Source organism: Mauremys mutica, chromosome 1 (assembly GCF_020497125.1).
Source record: "Mauremys mutica isolate MM-2020 ecotype Southern chromosome 1, ASM2049712v1, whole genome shotgun sequence".
NCBI classification, from domain to species: Eukaryota; Metazoa; Chordata; order Testudines; family Geoemydidae; genus Mauremys; species Mauremys mutica.
This window is the reverse complement of record NC_059072.1, coordinates 91,089,737-91,102,254: the sequence shown is the minus strand read 5'-3', so window position 1 is coordinate 91,102,254 and position 12,518 is coordinate 91,089,737. Positions and strand designations below refer to the sequence as shown.

The following is a 12,518-nucleotide window of genomic DNA, read 5'->3' as shown; positions in this document are numbered from 1 at the left end:
TGGGATCCGAGCAGGAGGGCTCCGACGCAGGGTGAAATGCAGCCTCCATGAGGAGGGCCCTGAAGCAGATATCCTGCTCCTTTTGGGTTCTAGGGCAAAAGTTCTTACAGATTCTGCACTTGTCCTTTCTATGGGACTCCCCCAAGCACTTCAGAAAGCTGTCATGGGGGTCAATAATAGGCATTGGCCTGTTGCATGAGGAACACAGTTTGAAGCCCGGAGAACAGGTCATGCACCGCTCCAGGGCAAAGTCCTAGTCAGGACTCTAACTACTAAACTCACTTACCTTAATGACTAACTAAATACCTAACAATTATATACAAAGGTTAGGTAACAATGATCTGTTGAGAACTGCTAACACTCTTACAATGCAAGACAAGGTGCTCCAACAAACTGTCATGGGTGCTAAGAAGGAACTGAGAGGATGTATGGCCAGCGGCACCTAATATACTGGCGCATGAGTGCAGCATTCATGGGGGTGCCACAGCCGGCCCTACAGATACAACGAAGGCAAAAATCTCTGACGATGGTGCACATGGGTGCGCACACACCTAGAATGAAAACAACATGAGCAAGCATTCAAAGAAGTATTCCAAGTTTTTACCTCCACTGACAAATGGAAGTCATCCTATCTTACAAGGATGTTATTTAGGCCTGGCCAGATTCTAATAGCACAAGCTCTGTTATGGCCCTTCCTCAACACCAAGTGATCCCCCATAATAGCCACAAAAAGGTTAATTTCTTGGCTCTATTTGAGATATGTAGAGTCCCAAGAGTTTGGAAGGAATCTAGATGGCTACTTAAAAATGCCTTGGTCACAAGTCGCAGATTTTCAGCCTAGGATGGAGTCAGTACTTCAGTATTGAAGGAAGCTTAGCAGCTACACTTAAGACCTCTGACCCATGGACTCGCACAGTCTCTTATGTCACTACAATCATTCTGAACCTTCGAGAAGGACTTAAACATAGCAGCTCTTGGTGGACTGTCAATCCCGTTCAGTATGGCAGAAAGTTATGCCTATGAGAAGCAGTAAATTTAGCAAAGCAAGCAAAACCCCTCTTAAAGCTCAGATTCTTTACTGGACTGCCATAATGGGCAATGCCAAAGTGATCCTGATAACGAACAACTCAACTGCCAAAACTAACAAAAAATGTATCTATGTTTATACTTAAAGCAATTTACAATACAGAATAAGGCTGGAATTTTTAGATGGGCTTCAACAATTTAAGGAGCTCAAGTCTCACTGAATGTCAATGCAGACTTGTGCTTCTAAGTCACTTAGGCACTTTGAAAAATCCCACCCTAAACTTCTGTGCAATGGTAAAAAAAGGAGTGGATTAGTTCTGTGACTATTCCTCAGTGAAAGAGAGGAACTGTTAGAGGGGCTGTGCAATTTATACCTTTAGTTTCTGGAAAACAGACTTGAAAGTCAAGTGCTTAAGGAGCTACTGATTTTAAATAGTTCCACCGCCACAGGGCTAGGCATGCTACTTCTGCAGTGGCGCTCTGCCAGGCAGAGGAACAATTGTTTTAATTTGAACTTAAAAGGAAAACAGTAGAAACTATTCTAATGATCTGAGGCTTTAGATACATTTAATTTTACAAAATTCAACCTCTTTGTAGAAAGTGGCAAAGGGCACTGAGGGGCATAGAGCTTTACAGGGATCCTATGGGTCAATATATACACAATAGTTCAAAGGGTGGAATGTAAGATCTCTACCGAGTGCCAACAACCCACTGCTCATCCTAATCATTATGAAATGTGTGTAGATAATACTTAAGTTATGTATCTATACTGGAAATTATGTTCTCAAAGTCTTGAAGTTAAATGCAGTCACCACAAGATGACATGCCTTGAAAATATTCTGTTCAGGCAGGGGTTGGAGACACTTACCTACAGGCATCCTCGTTTTCTATGATAAAAAACGAAATTCTCCAAAACAACCCCGCCCTAAAAATCTGTATTTTTCCACAATTAAAACGAAACACTTAACTTTAGTTTCCCTAGCCACAATATATACAGGTATCAGTTGACACAATATTTTATGGAATACTTACATTTATAAAATGCTGGAATGATCCAGTCACAATGCACTGTTTCTTTACTGTTGCAGAGGGCCCTGCTGTTTCAGCCTCTTGTTTACATTTCCTTTCATTCAGTTTATATTTTAAACACTTTCCATGTGTTCTACAATTGTCTGCCTCCAAATGTAATCTATAGCCTTGCTGCATATAGTACAGCACAGGGATCGGCAACCTTTGGCGCGGGCCGGGCTGGTTTGTTTACCTGCCACGTCTGCAGGTTTGGCCGATCGCGGCTCCCACTGGCTGTGGTTCGCCGCTCCAGGCCAATGGGGGTGGTGGGAAGTGGCAGCCAGACATCCCTTGACCCGCGCCGCTTCCCGCAGTCCCCATTGGCCTGGAGTGGCGAACTGTGACCAGTGGGAGCCGTGATCGGCCGAACCTGCAGACGCGGTAGGTAAACACACTGGCCCGGCCCGCCAGGGTGCTTACCCCAGCAAGCCGTGTGCCAAAAGTTGCCGATCCCTGGAACAGCACATTACCATCAATGTGAAATCTGTCCTTGCCAAACTCAACGACATGGTTTTTAGGGGGTGCTTTTTAGTTTTCAGCATCTTTTCATAGCTTTAATTATTCATGTGTGGAGGCGGAAGTGAAATTTGAGATGCATTAAAACACAAACCCCTATATGCCGCTGAGTAACCTTTATCACCGGAAGCAGTTTATTGGAGTATGTTTAGCTATATAAATTTAAAGCGCAATGAAAAAATCAATCACAAGAGGGGGAAGTTGCGCACATTGAATAAGTGACACAGGTACTTTCTGTAAAATTTAGTTAATAGTTAATTTTTTTTTTCTCTTCACAAAATGTAATAACTAAAGATTCTCTGTAAAAACACAAATTTTGCATTTCTCTGAGCCAAACGGATTTCTAGCATTCCTGCTTATCTGTCTGGTCACTGTGTATCTCACAATATAAATTTATTTGCACAGGGAGCTACCACAAAGAGATGTGATCAGTGTTATATTTCTGCTACCATACTCTTATTATTCAAGCATGGAATTTCTAGCCATAGAGATTCCATAGTACTGTTTGATTCACTTAAGATTTTTACTATGACTCTATGGTTTCTTTCACATATAGTGCCACTTCCCGACCCCGCATGACCTACGTTGTCACTCCTGTATATTTTGTACCCTGATATTACTGGGTCCCATTGATTATCATTGCATCAAGTTTCTGTGATGCCTATTATATCACTGTCCTTTTTTAATACCAGACACTCAAGTTCACCCATCTTCATATTTAGAGTTTTCATTTGTATAAAAGCACCTATTAAAATTTGTCAATATTTAGTTATCTGCCTTCATTGTGATGTAATTGAATGGGACTCATTTGACTATTTTTCTTCAGTTCCTATGTGTACTTTGCCAACTTCTCTCCTTTCCTCTTTAGTAGGATATATAGTATTCCTTTTAATAAAACCTCCCCTAAAGGCAGTGTCTGTTCAAACCATGCACTCCTCTGCACCTGTTGGCTTTCCCACAGCCCTTAGCTTAAGAACTCCTCTATGACCTTTTTAATTTTACATGCCAGCAATCTGGTTCTATTTTGGTTTAGGTGGAGTCTATCCTTCCTGTATAGGCTCCCTCTTTTCCCCAAAGGTTCCCCAGTTCCTAATAAATCTGAATCCCTCCTCCAAACACTCTCTCACCTACACATTGAGACCCTGCAATTCCGCCTGTCTAACCAGCCCTGCATGTGGAAAGGGAAGCGTTTCAGAGAATGGTACCATGGAGGTCCTGGACTTTAAGCTCTTACCTAGCAGCCAAATTTGGCCTCCAAGACCTCTCTCCTACCTTTTCCTATGTCACCTACATGTACCACTACCACTGGCTATTCTGCAGCACTGCACATAAGTCTGTCTAGATGTCTCGAGAGGTCCGCAACCTTCGAACCCAGCAGGCAATTCACCGTGAGGTTCTCCCAGTCATCACAAACCCAACTATCTATATTTCTAATAATCAAATCCCCCATTACTATTACCTGTCTCTTCTTTGATACTATAAGAATAATGAACTGCATGTCAGAGGTGAGAAAGAAAATGCACTAGCAGAATAGGGAAGAGTGAAAGAATATACACACCAGGCATAGGAAGTAAGATAAGGGTTGTTTGAGCCAGGAGGCTGTCCTCAGGCAGCAAGATAACATAGAGCCTAGTTCAACTGAGCCTTTCCAATGCCTGAGGATGCCCTGTGGCTCCTACACTTCTCAATCCTCTCCTTCCAATCTTCATATTGAGTGTAACCCTCTCCATACTGAATGGGAGACGACGTACTGCTTCCTTGAAAGAGTCTGGCACTACAATTTTACTGCAGTAGGACAACAAGTTAAAAAAACTGCTAAGGAAAAGTAACTGTCCTAGTAGTTGCAATGGCGCTGAAGGGGAAAGGGCAGTTATTATCTGTACTACCTAGAACATCTAAGAACGCTAGTCACAGACCAGGACCCCCGTTGTACTAGATGCCATACAAAACACACAACAATATGACTGCCTCTGTCCCCGAGAGCTTACAATTTGAACATAAGACAACAGAGGGATATAGACAGACAGAGAAGGGTTATTTAAGCTAACGGACAATGTTGGCACAATGATTATAAACTGAACATGAACAAATTCAAGATGGAAATTAGAAGATTCCTAACCATCAGAGGGATGAGATGCTGGCACCACCTCCTAATAGGAGTTGTGGGGCGAACAACTTAATTAGTTTTGAGAGAGAGATGGACAAATTTATGAGTGCAATTGTACGACTATGTTGCTTGGGATTGTAGGAGCAGGCTCAATTGCCCCAGGCTCAATGCCGGTTTATGTTTTATATTCCTAGAAGCTTATACATCAGGGTTTCAGCCGGTCACCAGCAGGGGTCAGTTTTTTGTTTTTGTTTTTTTAAACTCCTTCCTCTGATGCATCAGGTATAGTCACAGCTGGAGACAGGACATTGGATAGAGAGGGTCAGGGCTCTCAGGTGGCACTAAACAGTCTCTCTATCAGGTGCTTGGCTGGCAGGTTCTTGCTCATATGTGGGGTCAGGAAGGAATTTACTCCCAGGTCAGACTAGTGTTGATCTCGGGTGGGTTTAGCCTTCCCCTGCAGCATGAATGCAGGTCATTTGAGAGAATTATCTGGGTCTCTCTCACTTAATGATTTCCCTGCCAGTGCAGGGACCCTCAGGCACTGGCACACCTCGGTCCCTCCTATTCTGTGTGTGGTATGAAATCTAGTCTCCTGTGGGATGCAATACTTTGGTCTAATTTTGGTTCTGCGGGTGCTGGTGGTGTTGATAGCCTGTGACATACAGGAAGTCAAACTAGATCAGTGAAGATGAGGCTCCAGAGCTGCAAGTGGCTTTTTAATGTGTCTCCTGCAGCTCTTTGCAGCACATGATATTAAAACACTGTGTGATTTAATTATTAACCAATCTCAGTTATTAACCAATTAGGATGCTTTTACTATGTTAGTAACCAGCTGTAGTTGATAAAATATTAATACTTGGTCAGTCATTTTGCTGTGAGAATCTCTCTATCTAGAGAGAGAGAATTAAAGAAACAATGAATTCATACTACTATGGTTCTTTTGGGTAATGCAAATCGCAAATTTGGCTCCTGAATCACTGAGGCCTGAGTATCACTTGACTAGATCTAGTGGCGCCTTCTGCCCTTAAACTCTGACTCTACATGGAAACAATGAGACAATATTGGTCAGCATGATAGGTAGCAGTTTTAGCACACCAGCAGCCCAACCGTTGTCATGTTTTCTGTAGGCATCACAGCAAAAAAGAGAGTTTAGAGGAGAGTTTTGAGGAGGATAATGAGGTAACTTTGCAGATGCTTACAGGGAGCAACTCCCAAGCATGAGGGGGAGCATGGAAGAAAGCACAAAGGTGCTTGTTTGAAAAAAGAAAAAAACGTAACAAGTGGAAACTGGAGACTTGAATCATAGGCCAATCTGATGTAGGCGTCGACATTTTTATTGTGAAAGAGGGATGATCAGTAGCACGGGAATACGTTGCGAAGAGGAGGCCTTGAAAGTGAGCAGTTTATTGTTTGATGTGAAAGAGAAGAGGGAGCCAGTGAAGGGATACAAAGTGATGGGCTAGAAAAAGAATCTTTGCAGCAGCATTCTGAATGCCTATTTATGGGGCAATAATGCATCTGTCAAGGCCAGAGAAAATGATGTTGCAGTAGTCAAGATGCGAGGTCATATGTTCAAGATGTTATGCAGAAGAAATCAGCAAGATTTAGACATAGCCTGAATGTGAAAACCTACTGAGAGCTCTGAGTTGAAGATCACATTCCAGTTACAGAACTGAGGGCCAGGTGGACAACAACAGAGAAAGGAGGTAGCGGGGAATTAGGAGCTCTGTTTTAGCCACATTGAGCTTGAACTGATGGCTAGACATCCATGAGAAGAGGCCAGACAGAACAAGATTTTAGTCTGGACACGAAACTGACACAGTTCTAAATCATCAGCATAGTGATGGTAGTAGTTGTGTTTGTGGATTATATTACCCAGAGATAACATGGAGAAAGAGAGAGAGAGAGAGAGAGAGAGAGAGAGAGAGAGAGATGGGGACTGTGATGCTACACCCCATATTTGTCATAGAAATATTGTTCTATGAAATGAATATGGCATAACTAAGGTATGTTTTATGCAAGATGGATCATGTGAGACATCACTGGAAAGGTTACGACCAACTGAATGTATTTATCCAATGTGTATGCCTGTATCATTTCTGTATCTGAAGTTAGGAATATTGACTATATAACAATTACAACTGGGTGTGTATTTGGGGGAATGCCCACCAGACAGTAGGCAATCAGCCTGGATTGGGCCATTAAGAAGGACAATAGAACTTTGAAGACACTAATCTCCCACCTTTCTGAAAAGCTTCCTGGGATGTTGCTTTGACACTGCAGGGTCATCTGATGTCACCTGGTACAGAGTACCACTTTGGACACTGCTGATATTTTTCCACTGGAAACAAAGGGTTCCCGCCTTATGTAAATCCTACTTAAGTCTGGGAAGGAGGGCAATCAGGACTCTACTCCATTGCCTGCCCAGGAAGGAAGACTGCTAAAAACACCTGAAGGGAAAGGCAGGGTTGAGTACACGCTGAGACAGGGGTCCAGTCTGTAAAGAGAAATAACTGGAATTCTAAGCTACAGAAACTCTGCAACTTGCCTAAAACAACATTTAGGGTGAGAAATTACATTTTGTAACCTGTTTCTTGAGTGTATTAAACTTAGTTTGCGTGTTTTGTTTTCTTTGCTCAGTAATCTGCTTTGTTCTGTTTGCTATCCCTTACAAGCACCTAAAATTTACCTTCTGTAGTTAATCAATTTATTTCTTGCTCATTTCAAAACCCCGTCTGTGCAATTCATATCTGGGGATGGGGGAAGGGCAAAAAGCTGTGCAACTCTCTCTCCACCCATGGGAGAGTGAGAATTTTTATGAGTTTGCACTGTGCAGATCTTTCTATATAGCGCAAGACATTATTATTTTGGGTTTACGCCCCAAAGAAGGTGTGCACGTGAGTGCTAGGTGACTCTGTGAGCTGATTCCTCCCACGCAGAGCTGATAATGTCTCTGTGTCCATTTGCAACTGGGTGTGTCCCTATCTGTGTATGTGTGCTGAAGAAGGCTTGAGGGCCTGGCACTGCTAGGACAGGGTCAGGAAACCCACGCTGGTGGAATGGGCGGAACCAGTGGGACCCCAGCACATCAGCTGGCATCTCAGACCGGGGGAGGGGAGGGTTCCAACACATCACAGGGACCAAAGACGGGCCCTGTGGAGCCTCCACAAAGTTGGAAGGGGGATGAAAAGGATCCTCTGAAGGTCACACTGAAGGAGCAATGAGAGAGGTAGGAGGAGAGCCAGAAGAGGACAATCACAGAAGCCAAGAGAGGACAAGATTTCAAGAAAAAGAGCATGGTAGATGATATCAAAGTCATCTGAGAGGTCAAGGAGACTGATAGTAGAGTACCAGTTCTGAGCTTTGGCTAAAAAGGGATTATAAACTTTCGCAAGAGCAGTTTCAGTGGAGTGCAAAGAGCAGACCACCAGTTGAAGGGGTTTAGAAAATAACTGGAGGAGAGGAACTCCAGATAGCAACTGTAGGACAGCACATTCAGTGGGCTTAGAAATGATGGGGACGGTAGTTGGAGATGCAAGTGAGATCAAGAGTGTTTTGTTGTTTTTTTTTAAAGATGGGAGAGACTAAAGCATGCTTGTATTGTGAAGGAGAAGACCCAGAGATCAGATGCTAAAAGGGAAGAGTAAGGGAGAGGGATGAAAGTCAGTGAATGGAAGATCAGCAGATGGGATGGGAAAGGATCACTGGAGCAAGCGGAGGGGTTAAAGGAGAAGAACAGATGAGAAACTTCTGGGTCTGAGACAAAGGAGAAAGGAGAGAGAGTTGTAGGCAAGGAAGGCAGCACAGCTGAGAGGAGGGGGAAAATCACATTATATTTTGTCAATATATATACAGAAGAAATCAGCAAAATCCTGTGCAGAGTGATAAGGGAAGGCAGGAGATGGGAAACTTGAAGAGCAAGACAAAGGTGGCTGGGACTGCAGGTGTGTGATTCAATTAAGGTGAAGAAGTAGAGTTGTTTAGCTAAGATGATGGCAGAACAGAAGCAAAAAATGAACCTGTAGTGGAGGAAGACAGCCTAGTCATGGGATTTCTCAGACATCCATCGCAGTGAGAGAACAGGTGCAGAACCAGTGGATGCTGGGAGTCAGACAGGACTGGAAGATGGCAGGGTGGACCTTACAATGGGAGAGAGAGCAAAAGAGTAAAGAACAGAGGAAAATGAAGCATAGAGAATCTGTCACCGGACCAGTAGAAGAAAGGGAAGAGAGGGTAAGTAGGAGATGCTCAAAGCAGATGAGAAGTCACCAATGCTCATGAACTAGAAGTCACAGAAAAGCCAAGTGACAAGGGACATGGGTGGGGCACTTGGGTGATACTGAAAGGGATCAGAGAGGGGGAATTCAGCAATAAAGAGAGTGTGTATGCACACGAGCATGCAGTGCTTAGTGAAGACCGAGTCCAGTGAACAGCCCTTTTGATGAGTGGAAGAACTGAACCAGGGCTGCAGGCTAAATGAAAAGGAGGTGAGGGCAAGGAAAAGGGTTGAATTGTTATCAACATGGAAGCAGGAGTCAGTCACCCAGGACGAGAGTAGGAGATTGTAAAGAGCAGATGAGAGAGAGACAGCCAGGAGTCAAAATCAGAGAGGAAGTCTGACTGGGAAAGAGTTGGGTGGACAGTAGATGATAGCAACATGGAGAGAAGCGGAAATGAGTCAGAGGTAGTACTATTCAAAAGAGTAAAAATAATGGGAAGGAGCAGGATGGAGTTGAACACAGCAGAAATGAGAAAGAAATCCAACACCCACAACCTCCTCTGCAATGGTCTGATTCAGGGTCAAAGGAGTAAGGCCTGGTCTAAATTTAAAATTTAGGTCAGCATAGCTATGGTACTCAGAGGTATGAAAAATCCTCAACCCACAGCAACATAGCTATGCCAACCAAACCTCCAGCATAGATGCTTCCATCAACCTAGCTACCATCACTCAAGGAGACAGTGTTCCTACACTGATGGAAAAACCCCTTCCATCGGTGTGGGCTGTGTTTAGAATACAAGGTTATACCAGCATATGTACAGAGCCATAGTTATTCTGGTATAGTCCCCATAGCATTAGACATGGCCTGAGGAAAGGAGAGGCCTCCATAACAGAAGGTAGCGGCAGAGGCAGTGTCAGCCAAAAGGACCCAGGTCTCTGTGAGAGACAGGACCTGGATGGAGGAAGATATGAAAAAGTTTTGAGAATCGTGACAGGTATGAAAGAGGAGGGAAGCCTGCACTACTACAATTCCAGTTGTTTCAAGTGTCAACCTCCCACTCCTAGCAATACACATCATTATCTACAACCAGGGGATCCTGTAACTTGTTTTTCCTAGAACTGGCATGCTACACCCTTCCCGGAGCCAAGACATAAGACACCACCTTAAGATTGGATAGGTTTCTGAAGCCAACAGACAAAAATCCATTTGCGATGGTTCATATCTGCACTAATGGCATAGCATCGCAGGATAGCCAACAGATAAAAGATTACTTCAGGGAACTTGGAACACCGAATCATGTTAGGGAAAAGAATGACCAGCACTTTATGCACCTACCTATAAATACATAGGAAAAAAGCTGCATGATCATGAGGGACTTCAATTTGAGTGACATGCTGGAGGTCTCATCCTGTCACTACTAAGACATCCTTGGAACTCTAAATATTCTAGATGACAATTTCCTAACTGTAAAAGTGTTGCAACCAACATGGGGGAATTCTATATTAAGACCTCCTCAAGAGGAACTGATCGCAAAACTAAAAATTAATGACAGTTTAGGTATTTGACATTTATATTGTGCAAGCAGAATAAAGTCCAAACCAGTAATATATATACACACACGTGTACGCACACATATACACGCACACTCTTGGGTGTTTTAAAAGGGCCAATTTCACAAAGCTGAAAACAATTATGAGCCAAAGCAGCTGGGTAGAAGAACCAGCTCAGGAAAAAGAAGTGAATAACTGAGAATTTACTAGATGTCCAACGAGCCACAATGGAGGAAGCCCATGCTGATTAAAAAATCTGACCTAGTTTAGAGGGGAAGGGACGGCAGCTATTAAAAAAAAAAACACATACACACAACAAACCATAACATGGAAGAAAGGGAAGTTGAGAGTAATAAATATAAATCACAAATTAGGAATTGAAGACAATTGCTAAGGGAAGCAAAGGAACACAGAGAAATCTATAGTCAGCAGAGTTAAGGACAATAAGGAGGAGTTTTTAAGTATATTAGGAACAAAAAGAATCCTAACAATGACATTGGTCCATTGCTATATGGAAATGGTAGAATTATTAATAATAATGCAGAAAACACAGACGTTTTCAATAAGTATTTCTGTTTGTATTTGGAAAAAAACAGATGATATAGTCTCATAATTAGATGAGAACACTCTTTCAGTTCTACCAGTATCTCAGATGGATGTGAAATAGCAGCTACTAAAGTTAGACATTTTTGAAGTCAGCAGGTCCTGATAACTTGTATCCAGGAGTTTTAAAAGAACGGGCTGAGGAGCTCCTGGTCTGTTAACATGATTTTCAATAAATCTTAGAGCACCAGGAAAGTCCAGAAGAATGGAAGAAAGCTAATGTTGTGCCATTATAATAAAGGGTAAATGGGATGCCCCAGGTAATTATAGGACTATCAGTCTAACATCTATTCCAGGAAAAATAATGGAGTGGATAATATGGGACTCGATTAATAAAGAATTAAAAGAGAGTAATATAATTAAATGTCACTCACCAAGGGTTTATGGAAAAGAGATCCTGCCAAACTAACTTGGTACCCTTTTTAGATGAGATTACAAGTTTGGTTGATAAAGGTAATAGCACTAATGTAATAAATGCCTGACAGAAGTCTAAGTATAACTTGGTACCACATAACATTTTGATTAAAAATTAGAATGATATACAATTAACATGACACGCACTAAATAGATTAAAAACCGGCTGATACTTCTCTAAATGTAATTGAGGAATCATCATCGAGCAGATATGTTTCTAATGGAGTCGTGCAAGGATTGGTTCTTGGCCCTATGCTATTTAACGTTTGTATCAATGACTTGGAAGAAAACAAAATAATCAATGATAGTTTGCAGATGATGCAGAATTGGGGGAGTGATAAATAATGAAGAGGACATGTCACTGATTCAGCGTGATCTTCATTGCTTGGTAAACTGGGTGCTAGCAAACAATGCATGTTTTAATATAGCTAAATGTAAATGTATACATCTAGGAGCAAAGAATGCAGGCCATACTTACAGGATGGGGGAATACTGAGGGAAGCAGTGTCTCGGAAAAAGAACTGGGGGTCGGGGTGGCTAATCAGCTAAACATGAGCTTCCAGTGCGACACTGTGGCTAAAAGGGCTACTGTAATCCTTGGGCCTGGTCTGCACGGGGGGGGGGGGGGGGGGGAGAAGAGAGCACGGGTTGGTGTAAGATACACAACTTCAGCTACAAGAATAGCGTAGCTGAAGTCGACGTATCTTATTTCGACTTACCTCCCGTCCTCATGGAGCGGGATCAATGGCCGCGGCTCCCCCGTCAACTCCGCTTCCGCCTCTCGCCCTGGTGGAGTTCCGGAGTTGACAGGGAGCGCATTCGGGGATCGATTTATCGTGTCTAGACGAGACAGGTACTGTGGACGTACCCTGGGATGCATAAACAGACGAATCTTGAGTAGGAGTAGAAAGGTTATTTTGCCTCTGTATTTGGCACTGGTACGACCGCTTCTGGAATACTGTATCCAGTTCTAGTGTTCATAATTCAAGAAGGATGTTGATAAATTGAAGA

At 42.9% G+C, this 12,518-nt stretch overlaps 1 protein-coding gene across 3 annotated transcripts in view; it reads right to left on the bottom strand.

The window, feature by feature from the left end:
• Positions 1-12,518, bottom strand: part of TCF20 (transcription factor 20) — a 206,601-nt gene that overhangs the window by 58,383 nt on the left and 135,700 nt on the right. The gene's annotated exons all lie outside the window — the stretch shown is intronic.